Source organism: Mobula hypostoma, chromosome 3 (genome assembly GCF_963921235.1).
Source record: "Mobula hypostoma chromosome 3, sMobHyp1.1, whole genome shotgun sequence".
Classification (NCBI taxonomy): domain Eukaryota; kingdom Metazoa; phylum Chordata; class Chondrichthyes; order Myliobatiformes; family Myliobatidae; genus Mobula; species Mobula hypostoma.
The window spans coordinates 37,591,393-37,608,557 of NC_086099.1; positions in this window are offsets into that span (position 1 = coordinate 37,591,393).

The following is a 17,165-nucleotide window of genomic DNA, read 5'->3' on the forward strand; positions in this document are numbered from 1 at the left end:
GGCTCCATCCCTCCCCCTCCTGTCTTCTCCTATCATTTTGGATCTCCCCCTTCCCCTCCCACCTTCAAATCTCTTACTAGCTCTTCTTTCAGTTAGTCCTGACGAAGGGTCTCGGCCCGAAACGTCGACTGTACCTCTTCCTAGAGATGTTGCCTGGCCTGCTGCGTTCACCAGCAACTTTGATGTGTTTTGCAACACATTGTGTTGACGGTATTGTTCTTATCAACTACCCATGTTCCTGTATTCATTAATAAATTACAAAGGAGAAAAAATATCCTAATATCTGAATATTGTTACAAAATTATTAATAACTTGGTAATCTAATGATAAGAGAGTCTGAAGAGTTCCATTAATGTGGTATCATTCTCTGTTTAGTATTTCTGCACCAAGTCCTTAACACTTTCTTGCCTGTAATTGCATTGACTTCACTCTGGAACACTGTGCCCCACAGTGTTGTGGAAACTAGATCACAGGAGGTACGTACATTTTTGAAAAATTGGAGAACTGAGAGGTCTGTGGAACTGGTATGGGAAAAGAGTAGAGGCCTGAGGCAGATCAGCCATTATCAGATATAATGGAGAGACATTTTTAAATGGACAGGTTACCTACTCCTGCTCCTATTTTCAATATTCAAGATTCAAGATTTTTTAATGTCATTTCCTGTACACAGCTGTAAAAGGGGAAACAAATATTTGTTAACCCAGATCTGATGCAGCGCAAAAAACACAAAAGATAAAGAAAACAATGATAATAAAAAGCACAATAAATATAATACTTAAGATAGAGTATATGTATATGGATTGTATGTCCATAAAGTGATGCTTGGCTGTAAAGAAAAGTGACTGACAGGAAATAATAAAGTAGTGGTGGAGTTTGTTGGTGGAGCTGTTGATCATCCTTACTGCTTGGGGAAAGCATTTGTTTTTGAGTTTGGTGGTCCTGGCATGGATGCAACATAGCATCCTCCCTGTGAGGAGTGTGACAAACAGTTCATGAGGAAGGTGGGGGGGGGGGGAATCCTTTATGACATTACTAGCCCTTCTCTGGCACCTTTCTATGCACATATCCTTCATGGCAGGTAGGCTGGTGCCGATATGCATTGAGCAGTTTTCACTTCCCATTGTAGAGTCTTCCTGTCCACTGCAGTGCAGTTTCCATACCAAGCTGTGATGCAGATCATCAGGACGCTCTCTGCAGTGCATTTGTAGAATGACTTGAGTATGGATGTGCAAAGCCCAGCTCTTTTCTGCATCCACTGAAAGCAGGGGTCTTTGTGAACTTTCTTGATAGCATAGGACGTGTTTTGGGACCATGAGAGGCTGTGTGACATGTGGACTCCCGGGAATTTGAAACTGTTTGCAGTTTCCACTGGGGTGCCGCTGATGTAAAGGGGTTGTGAGTGGTGCAAATTCTCCTCTATTCGATAACCAACTCCTTTATCTTGCTGACATTAAGGAAAAGGTTATTTGTCTAACACCAGGCCTTGAGCTCTTCCACCTCCTTTCTGTATGTTGTCTCATTGTTGTTGGTGATGAGCCCCACCACTGTTGTATCATCAGTGAACTTGACAATGTGATTACCTTTGGGGGTATCCATGTTGAGGATGGCGAAGAGGGGGGAGCGGTTGTGCTTCCTGACTTTCTGAAGGCTGTTTGGTAGGAAGTGGAACACCCAGCTGCAAAGTGGTGTATATATTTGAATAATCTTGTGCGCTCATTTCCACAAATAAATGTTTTAAGATAATTTACGTATAATGTTTATCTTGAATAGAAATAATTGATCATAGATTATTCGATGATAGAAAGACACCAGGTAGTAAAAATTACTTAAGCTTACTTAATATTTGTGTCCATACCATTAAAAGATCATTCTACTTTCATTTTGACATCCATCGACTGAATCAAGCACATTAAATCAGTCTCTTATCAGATAGAATGGAACCTGAGATCCCTTTTGGAACACATGGCTATTCTTATGTTTAATGGGACTTCCGACTTAATTAGAGTTCATGTTACTTATCAAAAAAGTAAGTTTATGGACATAAGATCATGGAGAATTAAAGGTGTGAATTACATTATGGCTTTGTGATCTCAAACACCTCAAAGTGCATTTCACAATTGTAATGAATGAATAGTGACAGAGAAGATCCAATCCAGCAACAGGATAACAATGAAGTCATCTATTTCTCATGTAGTTAAATGAAGCAAAAATATTCATCAAGGCAGTGGGAATAACATTTCTATTCCTGTTTAAGGAAGTATATTGTGATCTGAGCAAGAAGGGAAACCTTTGAGTTGACAGCTCACAGTGTACCCTCCTGTGCTCAAATATCTCCTATGGGAAAAACTCACAACTTTGGTCCTGCCTCAGTTGGAAGTTGCCTAACTCTGCTGTACATTGTGCTTACACACAGAAAAAAAAGACAATGAGAGGGAGAGAAGGCAAGGCCAACAACCTGAAAGATTAAATCTTCACAGCTTGTGACTGTCTATTTTCAGCATTTTCTGTTTTTTTTTCCTATTTTAGATTTCCAGCATCTGCAGTTTTTTATTTTTCAATGGAGGAATTTTAATCCAGATTTCTGTTTGCATGTACAGCAGAAAGCTACTGTACAGACAGGATTTTAATGATTGTTGTATGCTGTCGTAGCCTGAATGTGAAAAACATTTAAAAAGTCAGGAGTCCTGATGAAGGGTCTTGGCCTGAAACATCAATTCTTTATTCCCTTCCATAGACGCAGCTTGACCTGCTGAGTTCCTTCAATATGATGTGAGTTAAATTTAAGAAGATCATGTTCACAGTTTTGTTGGAAGAGCTGGGAAGTGTTCATCTTTTCCCCTTTCTCAGACAATTCCTTGGGATCCAGTTCTTAACTTCAAGTTCAAGTTTAATTGTCATTCAACCATATATGAATACAGACAAATAAAAGAGCGTTACTCTGGGACCAAGGTGCAAAACACAGAACCATTCATAGTACAAGGCACAGACAGCACATATAAGACAGTAAAAACAGTCACACACAAAAGAGCAGTCATTTTCCCTGAGTCCATGAATGTTGCAGCAGTCTGCAGTCAAACACAATACGTCTTGTCTTCTGCCAAGCGGAAATGGAGTGCAGTACCAGCTCAGCAGTGACAGCATGCAACACCCCTCCAGGGCAGCAACCCAACTCCAACACCTCGCTCCTGGGCTGCTGCAAACTGGCCACACCATGGTTTGAGGCAAAATCCTCAGTATGACCAGGGCCACGCAGATCCCCTGCCATAGAAACATAGAAACATAGAAAATAGGTGCAGGAGTAGGCCATTCGGCCCTTCGAGCCTGCACCGCCATTTATTATGATCATGGCTGATCATGCAACTCAGAACCCTGTACCAGCCTTCCCTCCATACCCCCTGATCCCTTTAGCCACAAGGGCCATATCTAACTCCCTCTTAAATATAGCCAATGAACTGGCCTCAACTGTTTTCTGTGGCAGAGAATTCCACAGATTCACCACTCTCTGTGTGAAGAAGTTTTTCCTAATCTCGGTCCTAAAAGGCTTCCCCTTTATCCTCAAACTGTAACCCCTTGTTCTGGGCTTTCCCAACGTTGGGAACAATCTTCCTGCATCTAGCCTGTCCAATCCCTTTAGGATTTTATACGTTTCAATCAGAATCCCCCCTCAATCTTCTAAATTCCAACGAGTACAAGTCTAGTTCATCCAGTCTTTCATCATATGAAAGTCCTGCCATCCCAGGAATCAATCTGGTGAACGTTCTTTGTACTCCCTCTATGGCAAGGATGTCTTTCCTCAGATTAGGGGACCAAAACTGCACACAATACTCCAGGTGTGGTCTCACCAAGGCCTTGTACAACTGCAGTAGTACCTCCCTGCTCCTGTACTCGAATCCCCTTGCTATAAATGCCAGCATACCATTCGCCTTTTTCACCGCCTGCTGTACCTGCATGCCCACTTTCAATGACTGGTGTATAATGACACCCAGGTCTCGTTGCACCTCCCCTTTTCCTAATCGGCCACCATTCAGATAATAATCTGTTTTCCTGTTTTTGCCACCAAAGTGGATAACTTCACATTTATCCACATTAAATTGCATCTGCCATGAATTTGCCCACTCACCCAACCTATCCAAGTCACCCTGCATCCTCTTAGCATCCTTCTCACAGCTAACACTGCCGCCCAGCTTCGTGTCATCCGCAAACTTGGAGATGCTGCATTTAATTCCCTCGTCTAAGTCATTAATATATATTGTAAACAACTGGGGTCCCAGCACTGAGCCTTGCGGTACCCCACTAGTCACTGCCTGCCATTCTGAAAAGGTCCCGTTTATTCTCACTCTTTGCTTCCTGTCTGCTAACCAATTCTCTATCCACATCAATACCTTACCCCCAATACCGTGTGCTTTAAGTTTGCACACTAATCTCCTGTGTGGGACCTTGTCAAAAGCCTTTTGAAAATCCAAATATGCAACATCCACTGGTTCTCCACATTCATGAATCGGACTTGCAGCACTCCACATTAACAATGTACAAAAGGGTCTTGCAAACACAAGAAAAGCAAACAAGACAATCACTCACTGTTAGACTGCACACCTCCTTCATGTCCTCACTCTGATGCCTCTCTGACGCAGGCAGAAGCACAATCCAAACCAAGTCCAGCTCCTTCAGTTTCTCTGCAAATGAGCAACTCACTGATGGGATAGACTTATGGTACTTTAAGTTCTTAATGATCAGCAGGATCTTGCAAATACATTTATAAAGATAATAACACCTTTGGATGGCCTTGTAAAAATTGCTGTGTCTGAGCATGCCGCCATCCTACAGGAAATTAGGATCTCCACTTCAGTTCTTGGGTTACCTACATGGCTGATGAAACCAATATGGAGCTACAGACTTTGCTACAGGATAGGCATGAGGAAGGTAACAGAGCAGGTAGATTGATCATTTAAGAGTCAGTGAGCTCCATTCACCATTTATGCTTTGCCCCTGAGTCCTCCCATTTCATGGACCCAAGGTTCTCAACACCAATCACATTGTCCTCCTCCACTTTGAGCTGTTACTAGCCAAGGATTGCCAGAAGTTGGTAGCAATGGAGTAATTTTCAAGGAAGATTCAGAAAACATATTTGAATCCCTTCCTTGTACAAAAATCAAATACTGGAAATATGAAATCAAAACAGAATTTGCTGAAAAAAAACCCAAAAGATTAGGCAGCAACTGCAGAAAAAAAAAATAAGTTAATGTTTCAGGTTGAAGATGCTCATTGGAAACTTTCTTTCTCTGTCCATCTGGTAATGTCTTGATGTGGCAGAGCTTGAAATAACTTATAATTAGTGGCAGGATGAACTATTACAATTGTAAGTCTTCAGGAAGGTATGGAAAAATAGGGATCATGTAGAAATGAACACATAAGAACAAGGAAATTGAATGACATGACCAAAGCTGTTAAGATTGAGCTGAAAAAATATTCTATATATACAGAACTATTTTGATCCAACCACTGATAATTACCTATAATTACTGAGTGACTACAAGATCAGGTGGCTCTATTCAAATATTTATTGGTTATGCACATCTAATTATGATAGATGTGCAGCATTAGCACCTGAATAGCAAACTTGTCCATTCACAATCAGACCCAGGTTTAAATACCACTGGCATATAGTACGTCATGAATTTTGTTGTTTTGCAACAGCAGTGCATGGCAATACTTAATAATAAAAACTCTAAATTGCATTAGGAAGAGTGTGTGTGTACAGTATATATATATACCATCCATTGAGAAATCTGATACCAGAGGGAAAGAAACTGTTCCTGAAACATTGAGTGTGTTTCTTCAGGCTCCTGTGTCTCCACCTTGATGGTAGCAATGAGATGAGGGCGTGTCCTGGGTGATGCAGGTTCTTGATAATAGACCCCGCATTTTTGAGGCATTACCTTTTGAAGGTGACCTCAATGCAGGGGAGGCTACTGCCCATGATGGACATAGAACATAGAATAGTACAGCACAGTACAGGCCCTTCGGCCCACAATGTTGTGCCGACCCTCAAACCCTGCCTCCCATATAAGCCTCCACCTTAAATTCCTCCATATACCTGTCTAGTAGTCTCTTAAACTTCACTAGTGTATCTGCCTCCACCACTGACTCAGGCAGTGCATTCCACGCACCAACCACTCTCTGAGTAAAAAGTCTTCCTCTAATATCCCCCTTGAACTTCCCACCCCTTATCTTAAAGCCATGTCCTCTTGTTATTGAGCAGTGGTGCCCTGGGGAAGAGGTGCTGGCTATCCACTCTATCTATTCCTCTTATTATCTTGTACACCTCTAGCATGTCTCCTCTCATCGCCCTTCTCTCCAAAGAGTAAAGCCCTAGCTCCCTTAATCTCTGATCATAATGCATACACTCTAAACCAGGTAGCATCCTGGTAAATCTCCTCTGTACCCTTTCCAATGCCTCCACATCCTTCCTATAGTGAAGCGACCAGAACTGACCTGGCATCTTTTTCCAATCCTTTGTAGAGGCCTCGCCATACCAGGTAGTAATGCAACCAGTTAGAATGAGCTCCTCCCATACATCTGTAGAAATTTACGAGTGTCTTTTGTGAGATACCAAGTTTCCTTAAACTCCTAATGAAATATAGTCATTGTCTTGCCTTTGTCGTAATTGCTCCTTGTTAAAGAAAAGATTTGCTAGCATTGGAGAAAGTTCTAAAGAAGTTCAGAAGGATGATTCTGGGAATAAAAGGGTTATTATATGAGGAACATTCGATGGCTCTGGGCCTGCACTCACTGGAATTCAGAAGGATGAGGGGGGATCTCATTCAAACCCTTCGAATATTGAAAGGCCTAAACATAGTAGATCTGGAAAGGATGTTTCCCATGGTGAGGGAGTCTAGGACAAGAGGGCACAGCCTCAGGATAGAGGGGTGCCCTTTCGAAACAGAGATGTGGAGAAATTTCTTTAGCTAGCGGGTGGTGAATTTGTGGAATTTGTTACCACAGGTAACTGTGGAGGCCAGGTCGTTGTGTGTATTTAATGTAGAGATTGATAGGTTCTTAATTGGCCATGACATCAAAGGTTACGGGGAGAAGACCAGAGAGTGAGGCTGAGGAGGAGAAAGAAAAAGGATCAGCCATGATTGAATAGCAGAGCAGACCTGATGGTCAAAATGGCTTAATTCTGCTCCTATGTCTTACGCATCTATATGTTGTGTCCAGAGATGTTGACACTCAGAAACTTGGAACTGCCCACTCCTTCCGCTGCTGATTGCTTGATGAGGAATGGTGTGTGTTCCCTCGACTTCGCCTTCCTGAAGTTCACAATCAATTCCTTGGTCTTACTGACATTGAGGTTGTTGGTGCAACACCACTCAAACAGCTGATTTATCTCACTTCAATACACCTCCTCATTACTATCTGAAATTCTGCCAACAATACTTGTGACAGCTACAGATTTATAGATGGCATTTAAGTTGTGCCTACACACATAACTGTTTTAATTGTCAGCAAGGAGGAAATGTTATTTCAAATCAGTACAAACTGTTGTCTTCAGGTGAGAAAGGCAAGGATCCAGTTGCAGAGAGAGGTACAGAGGCCTAGGTTTTGGAGCTTGTTGATTAGAATTGAGGGTATGATTGTGTAAAACTGTAATCAATAAACTGCAGTCTGACATAGGTATTACTATTAACAAACAAGAGAATATCTGCAGGTGCTGGAAATCCAAAGCAACCCACACAGAATTTTGGAGGAACTCAGCATGTCAGGCAGCATCTATGGAAAAGAGTAAACATCAAAGTTTCAGCCCAAGATCCTTCATCAGGACTCAATGTTCCGATGAAGGGTCTCGGCCTGAAACGTTGACTATTTAGATTAGGTAGATTAGATTAGACTCAACTTTATTGTCATTGTGCCGAGTACAGATACAAAGCCAATGAAATGCAATTAGCACCTGACCAGAAGTGCAAAAGAATAGTATTATTTACAAAATTACTGCGAATAAAAAGTAAGTGCTACAGCACACAAATATAAAAGTACTGAGACAGTACAATATGGGTGCAATACTGCTCAGCGCTGTGATGTGAGGTTCAGCAGAGTCACAGCCTCAGGGAAGAAGCTCTTCCTGAGCCTGCTGGTGCGGGAGTGGAGGCTTCTGTAGCACCTACCGGATGGGGGGGGGGGAGAGTAAAAGGTTCATGGGTGAGATGCATCCTTGATAATGCTTTTCACCCTGCCCAGGCAGCGTTTATGGTAGATGTTCTCAATGGTGGGCAATTGGGTGCCGATAAGCCGCTGGGCAGTTTTCACAACCCGCTGGAGTGCTTTGCGGTCCAATACGGAACAATTGCCATACCACACTGAGATGCAGTGGGTGAGTATGCTCTCAATGGTACAGTGGTAAAAGTCTGTCAATATCTGCAGGAAATAAAGGTGTTGTTGCACTTTTGAGATCAGAATGGAGGAGTTCAGGGACCAGGTGAGATCATCGGAAATGTGGACACCAAGGAATTTGAAGCTTGATACACACTCCACTACAGATCCATTGATGTAGATGGGGACATGAGTGTGACTCCTAACATGCCTGAAGTCCACAATAATCTCCTTGGTCTTCTGGGTGTTAAGGGCCAGGTTGTTATCGGCACACCACGCGGCCAGGTGCTGGACCTCATCCCTCTAGGCTGCCTTGTCATCTCCTCTGATCAGGCCAACCACCATGGTGTCGTCTGCGAACTTGATTATAGAGTTAGAACCGTGTACAGGAACGCAGTCATGGGTGAAAAGGGAGTACAGAAGAGGGTTCGGCACACAGCCTTGAGGCACGCCGGTGTTCAGGGTGAGAATGGAGGAGAAGAGGTTGTCCAACTTAAGAGATTGAGGTCTGTTAGTCAGAAAGTCCAAGGTGCAATTGCAGAGGGATGAGCTGACACCAGGCTGGCGAAGTTTGGCCATCAGCTTGGAGGGGATCACAGTATTGAATGCCAAACTAAAGTCAATGAACAGCATTCTGACGTAAGAGTTGGGGCTGTCCAGGTGGGTCAGGGCAGAGTGAAGTGCTGTGGAGATGGCGTCCTCTGTAGATCTGATGGTGCGAAAGGCAAATTGATGGGGGTCCAGGGTAGTGGGCAGACAGGATTTCAGATGTGATAGAACCAGTCTCTCAAAGCACTTTGTAATGATGGGGGTCAGTGCAACTGGACGGAAGTCATTCAGGCCCGTGGCAGTGGAATGCTTCGGCACTGGCACGATGGTGGCGATCTTGAAGCTTGTGGGGACAACTGCCTGTGCCAGGGACAGATTTAAAATGTCCCTGAAGACCCTGGCCAACTGCCCTGGACAGACTCTGAGCACACGGCCAGGTATTCCATCCGGACCAGCTGCCTGCCATATATTCACCCTGCTCAGGGTGGCACAAACATCGGAGGTGGAAAGTGACAGAGGCAGTTCACCAGGTGGGAGATCCGCTTTGAGGGTGACCTCCTTGTCCCCTCGGTCAAAGCAAGCATAGAAGTAATTGAGCTCATCAGGGAGGGAAACAGAGCTGGAAGGGGGCACAGTACTAGGAAGGTACTCTCTTCTATGGATGCTGCCCGACCTGCTGAGATCCTCCAGCATTTTATGTGTGTTGCTTGGTCGTACTATTGTCCAGGTGATCCAAGACCGAGTGGAGAGTCAGTGAGATTTTTGTACAGTTTTCCTATGGTGGCAATAGACAAATTGTAGTGGGTCCACCTCCTTGTTTAGGCAGGAGTTGATTCTAGCCATGACCAACCTCTCAAAGCACTCCATCACAGTAGATGTGAGTGCCACTGGGCGATAGTTGTTAACGCAGCTCACCCTGCTCTTCTCGGGCACTTGAATGGTTGCCGCCCTTTTAAATCTGGTGGCAAACTCCCATTGCAGCAGTGAGAGATTGAAGATGTCCTTGAACACTCCCACCATTTGATTGGCACAGTTTCCAGGTACACCACCAGGGCCCGACACTTTGCAATGATTCACCCTCTCAGAAGGTGTTTTGACATCAGCCTCCGAGACAGAGATCACAGACTCACTGGCTGCTGCTGGGGTTGGCACAGGTGTAGTTTTATTCTCCCTTTCGAAGCGTGTATAAAAAGGCATTGAGCCTATCTGGGAGTGAAGCATCACAGCCAATCAGGATCTTAGGTTTCACTTTGTAGGATGTAATATCCTGCAAAGCTGTCAGAGGTGAGGTGCATCCAATTCTGTCTCTAAACTCAATCGGAACCGTTTCTTCACTTTTAAAATAGCCTTTCACAGTTTGTCACTGGATTTCTTGTGTGGATCACCAGTCTTGAATGCCACAGATATAACCTTGATCAGAATATGATTCTCATGATTCATCCACGGCTTTTCATTTGGGTTTGTTCAGCATGTTCCGAAGGCACACACTCACCCACACAGGTCTTGATGAAGTCGGTGACAAATGTAGTATATTCATTCAGGCTCGATGAAGAATCCCTGAATAATGGCCAGTCCACTGACTCAACACAGTCCTGTAAGCACTCAGCTATCTCCCTTGATCCTCACCACTGGTGCTGAGGTCTTCAGTCTCTGCCTATACACTGAGAGTAGAATTACAACCAGGTGAACAGACTTTCCAAAGTCTGGGCTTGGGATGGCACGGTACGGTAAAAGTTCTGAGAGTGGCATAACGGTGGTCAAGTGTGTTGGCTCCTCTTGTTCCACAGGTGATAAGTTGGCAGTGGTTGTTCAGAGACTTAGAAACTTAGAAACATACAAAATAGGTGCAGGAGTAGGCCATTCAGCCCTTCGAGCCTGCACCGCCATTCAGTATGATCATGGCTGATCATCCAACTCAGAACCCTGTACCTGCCTTCTCTCCATACCCCCGATCCCTTTAGCCACAAGGGCCATATCTAACTCCTTCTTAAATATAACCAATGAACTGGCCTCAACTGTTTCCTGTGGCAGAGAATTCCACAGACTCACCACTTCTTCAAACTGGTCGGGTTGAAATTTTGCAGAATTCAAGAGTGGAATATTACTTGCAATTTAAGTACATGAGAGATGATGTAGTTCAGTAGAGTATTCCTCATGTCTAGATCCATTCTGACCATTGGAGGTATAAATACACACCTGATCACAATCTATATTAAACACAAAAAACATCATTCAGCAAGGGGTTTTCAACCAATTACCTGTGTTCTTTCTTATGGGGCTACATTTCCTATAGTTACCTGGCAACTGAACAATCAGGTGGATCATTTGAAGTGTTTATCAGCTTCTCTCTGAGCAACTCCAATGATCATGTTGTTTCATTCTTCAAGACATAATGCTTCGCCATATAAATTATAAAATTGCACAGGGACACAGATAAACTATCACAGCTTTACTGTTGCAAAAGACATCTAGATTACACAACTCAATTTGGTCCTTTAATTCGGTACTACACTACTCAAATAGAATGGCTGCCACAATGTTTTATTTAGAATGCCTATTTGACCCATATCACCTTGCTTATTCCTTGCCAAGTAGCCTGACTGGTCCAGAATCTGACAGTGGGGACTTGTCTAATGATGGCCTCCTTTAAAACATGAATCATGTGGTTGTCCCTGCCTCACTATCTTGACCTAACCAGCATATTGCCCAGATACACTAGACTAAACTCACCACCTAACACGTTTATTGACCACACCATTATCCTGTCAAAACACTCTCTGACTATTCATGATTTCTCATTCGCTGTTCCCGGTTTATAAACACTGATTGTCTCTGATCAATAATCCTCTCCTCCTGATGACTGAATCTTTCTCATCAGTTCTTCATCAACAACTACCAACTCACTCTGATCATCATATCCCATTCCCGAATATCGACTACCTACTACATCACTCCTGACCACCAATCTGCTCCCAACATCTGATTGCATCCTGATGACCGATCCCATTCCCCATTTGGAATCTTTTACAAGCTATGAATCTCCTCAGTCTACCAAGTACCTATCAGTTTCCTTGAAGAGGTGTCTCGGATTGAAAATGTTGTCTGTTTATCCATTTCCATAGATGCTGCCAGACCTGCTGAGTTCCTCCAGCATTTTGTACACGTTGCTTAGGATTTCCAGCATTACAAAATTTCTTGTGTTTATAGTTTCTTTATCAATTGCTCATCCTTCTTCCAAACACAAGCTCCTCCCAGATTATTGATTCCCTTTCTGTCTACCAATGCCTCCCTTCTAACTCCAAATGCCTTTTATTGATTATTCATCACCCTCTAGCTTGCCAACATTTTCCTGTATATTAATTACCTCCATACCACCTACTGCTTCTCAACAAATCTCCATCCTGAACAATGATTTTCCTCTCCTTATTACCAACCCCATCCTGACTGTTGACTCTCCCTTCCTGACTACCAATTGCTCTTCCTTGCTAACAATCACCTTAGAACATAGAACATAGAAATCTACAGCACATTACAGGCCCTTTGGCCCACAATGTTGTGCTGACCTTGTAATCTACTCTAGAAGCTGTTTAGAATTTCCCTACTGCGTAGCCCTCAATTTTTCTAAGCTCCATGTACCTATCTAAGAGTCTCTTAAAAGACCCTTGCCCAATAAAAGATACTACTGGTAAGTTCACATTACCTAGAACAACAGCACAGATCACAAAGCTCTGATCTGCATTATAGGAGAACTTTAATCTGTACTTAAGAAGCCCAAAAAAATGAGGACGCATTATTGGTAGCAACCGAAGAACATTTTGAAAACAGCTCTCATTTTTCAGTCAGATTTAGTACACTTAAAGAAAAAGATAAAGATAGACCAGCAGTAAATATTTCACAATGAAGCCACCTAATTTTATAAGGCTCCGAAATCATTTATCAAATGTAAATGAAACTTATACTTGAAGATAAATTACCATTAGTGCAATGACAGATTAGCCAGCAGCAAAAGAAAACTACTGCAAGAAAATCAATGTTAAAGGAGTCAAGGATCTCGCAAACATATTTCTTTTTAGACAGTTGCTTACAGAAAATCTGATAACTGCCAAGCAATAGGAACCACAGATTATCTGAATTGTCATCTGAATTGTCCACCCTAACTAAACACAAAAGCATTATCTCCAAAATGGGCCATTGTTGTTGATAAAATTCAAGTTTATTTTGAATTAAATCTGCATCCTGACACGTGTGACATCCACCCATATAACATATAGAAACATAGAAAACCTACAGCACAATACAGGCCCTTCAGCCCATAAAGCTGTGCTGAACATGTCCCTACCTTAGCCATATGTGGCTACAGTGTGCATCCTTGAGCTGATGAAGGCAGCACTGGCTGCATCTACCACCTTTGTCTTCAGTGACTTCCAGCTTTGCTCTGGCACTCTAACTTTTGTTGAACCGAACTGAAGTGACAGAGGAAAGGGAGGCTGGCTCACAAATAGAGAAAGCTTGGAGACGGTGCGAAAGGGAGGTGATAGAGAAGAGATGCACTCAAACTGATGGTTTGAGTGAGATGTGTCTATTTTAATGCAGGGAGTATTATGAATAAAGCAGATGAGCTTAGAGCGTGGATCAGCACTTGGAGCTATGATGTTGTGGCCATTACAGGGACTTGGATGGTGCAGGGGCAGGAATGGCTACTTCAACTGCCAGGCTTTAGGTGTTTCAGAAAGGACAGGGAGGGAGGCAAAAGAGGTGGGGGCGTGGCACTATTGGTCGGAGATAGTGCCATGGCTGTAGAAAAGGAGGAAGTCATGGAGGGGTTGTTTATGGAGTCTCTGTGGATGGAAGTTAGGAATAGGAAGGGGTCAATAACTCTACTGGGTGTTTTTATAGACCACCCAATAGTAACAGGGACATCGAGCAGCAGATAGGGAGACAGATTCTGGAAAGGAGTAATAATAACAGGGCTGTTGTGGTGGGAGATTTTAATTTCCCAAAAATTGATTGGCATTTCCCTAGAGCAAGGGGTTTAGATGGGGTGGAGTTTGTGAGGTGGTTCAGGAAGGTTTCTTGGCACAATATGTAGATACGCCTACAAGAGAAGAGGCTGTACTTGGTTCTGGTATTAGGAAATGAACCTGGTCAGATGTCACGTCTCTCAGTGGGAGAGCATTTTGGAGATAGTGATCACAATTCTATCTCCTTTACCATAGCATTGGAGAGGGATAGGAATAGAAAAGTTTAGGGAAGTGTTTAATTGGAGTAAGAGGAAATATGAGGCTATGAGGCTATGAGGCAGGAACTTGGAAGCATAAATTGGAAACAGATGTTCTCAGGAAAACGTATGGAAGAAATGTGGCAAATGTTTAGGGGATATTTGTGTGGGTCTGTGTAGGTATGTTCGAATAAGGCAGGAAAGTGATTGTAGCATACAGGAACCATGGTGTACAAAGGCTGTTTTAAATCTAGTCAAGAAGAAAAGAGCTTACGAAAGGTTCAACAAACTAGGTAATGATAGAGATCAAGAAGATTATAAGGCTAGCAGGAGGGAGCTTAAAAATGAAATTAGGTGAGCCAGAAGGGGCCATGAGAAGGCCTTGGTGGACAGGATTAAGGAAAACCCCAAGGAAAAGAGTTAATGGGACTTACTCAGCTATAGGCACACTGAAAGTTACTTCCTTAGTCATTCATGGAGGAAGTGACATTTTTATTTACTGACTTGAATTGCTCAAATATACTCCTTATGCACCATCATGGAGTATCACCCCTCCAAACACATTTCTTAAGCCACTGCGTAATCCAGGAGGAAATCAAGGAGTTTGTGCATGAGGATTCACAGCAGAGTGAAAATCGGTGCCTAAATATAATATGAGAAAAATCTCCCTTACTAGGTTGATGTGTAAAGATGCTATTTAAATAATCCTTCCAGTGTAAAAAAAGCTCCAGATTTGATTTAATTCAATAAATTTACTGCTCTTGATTGCAGGAAAAAATATCAAATATAAAGTGGTTTTAAAATTAGAATTATAATCATTACTTTCAAAAAGATATATTTCTGATTAATCTCAAACAACAGGAATTCTGCAGATGCTGGAAATTCAAGCAACATACATCAAAGTTGCTGGTGAATGCAGCAGGCCAAGCAGCATCTGTAGGAAGAGGTGCAGTCGACGTTTCAGGCCGAGACCCTTCGTCAGGACTCCTGACGAAGGGTCTCGGCCTGAAACGTCCACTGCACCTCTTCCTACAGATGCTGCTTGGCCTGCTGCGTTCACCAGCAACTTTGATGTATGTTGTTTCTGATTAATCTGTCATATTCACTTCATACAAACGTGTAAGTTATTGGTATTATTATGATGCTATTAAAGCCTCTGATGTGAATGAAGATATGTGGTAATGAGAGTCAGTAGAATCTTTCATTGGTATTATACAGAACATGAACTAAATATAGAAAATGAGTCAAATTAAATGTTTACATCTAATGGCATTCTAACTTAATAATGACTGAATAATGCACGTGATGTTAACTTCACTCCAGATTTATCCGGAAACTGAATTATGGATATGACATTTAAATTATTCTAATTCTTCAGTAACTAGTAGATAATTTATCTACATTCGACATAGTCAAGTGAGCATATGGTTTGAAAGACAAGTTTGTAAATGGTTCTTGATCTATTTCAAACAGATGATCCAAATATTCCATTTGTTCTTTCTCAGTCACAAGTCTTTAAACTGTTTATCAGGAGTGAAATGTATGTTTGGATTTGAGCCATTGGCTAAGTTTTCAAGGATTTTGCATTTCTTTTTGATAACTGCAAGGAGATGGTTAGAGCCTTGCTTTTCAATAGTTGTATTTTAAGGGTAAATAAATGTCTTGTGATATCTTTCCATCCACAGAATACCTTTCACTGTTTTATGTCCAATTAATTATTTTGAAGTTAAAAAAAATGTTAAAAAAGCAGCAACCGAGGCAGCATTTGTGTAAAGAGAAACACAGTTAATGTTTCAGATTGAGGACCCCTCATTATGGCCTTGATGAAATGTCTGTAACATGTTTATTCATTTCAGATTCCTAATATTTGCAGTATGTTGATTTTAACTTTCTAGTTGCTCTGTAGTCAAGATTGCTATGAAGTAAATGCTGAGGAGTAACTTGGAAAAGGTATCAGTAAATGAACTAGCTTTTTGGAAATTTGTATATTTATTTCAACAGAATTGACCTAAATATGGGAAACACTGGCATTTTATAATTACTGCACTGAATTGTCACTTTAGATTAACTGTAGATCACAGGCTTTAATATGAAATTATGTTGTTCATCGATCATGTTTCTACGAAATGGCTCAGGATGTTTGCCATGTTAAAGGACCCATATGTTTACACGTTGCTGAATTATAATTAACACAAGTAAAAGTCTACAATAAGATTTACTACAAAATTTCCAGAGATCTATTTTCTATTTTGATACCTCATTGTTTACAATATAAGTAATTTGCATTTATACTCTGTGAAAGTCATATTCAATTAATCCCTCTATTTTTTTGACAAGACCCTGTTTGTTTTTCAAATATAATTCCTTTTTGAATGTTATTGGTAAATCTGCTTATACTGTCGGTTCAGGTTGATCATCCCTGATCATGACAGCTTATTGCATCCTCCTTCCTCTGCTCCTTCTGGTTTTATTTGATAAATATCTTAAATGTTATTACCAGCCATTGTGCCAGTGGAAGCAGAGGGCTGTACTGCTGAACATTGTGGGCATACTATGTCAGCAGGCGACACTTGTGGGCTACTCCCCTACACACCCTTAGCTTGTGTTTGTTGTTGACAAAAACAGCACATTTCTCTCTGGCCCTCCTTCTTCCCTTTCTCCTATGGTCCACTCTGCTCTTCCCCCCAATTCCTTCCTCTCCAGCCGTTTACATTTCCCACCCACCTAGCTTTACCCATCACCTTCTAGCGATCCTTCATCCCCTCCCCCCACCTTTTTATTCCGGTGTATTCCCTCTTCCTTTGCAGTCCTGAGGAACTGTCTTGGCCTGAAACATGGACTGTTGATTTCCAAGGATGCTGTCTGACCTGCTGAGTTCCTCCAACATCTTATGTGTGCTGTTTTGAGTTTCCAGCATTTTGTGTTAACGTTTCACTGTATGTTGCAATGTGCATGTGATAAATCACTGAATCTCTATCTGACATTTCACAATCTTTCTTACCACAAAATTGCAGTTCACTTCCAACAACCG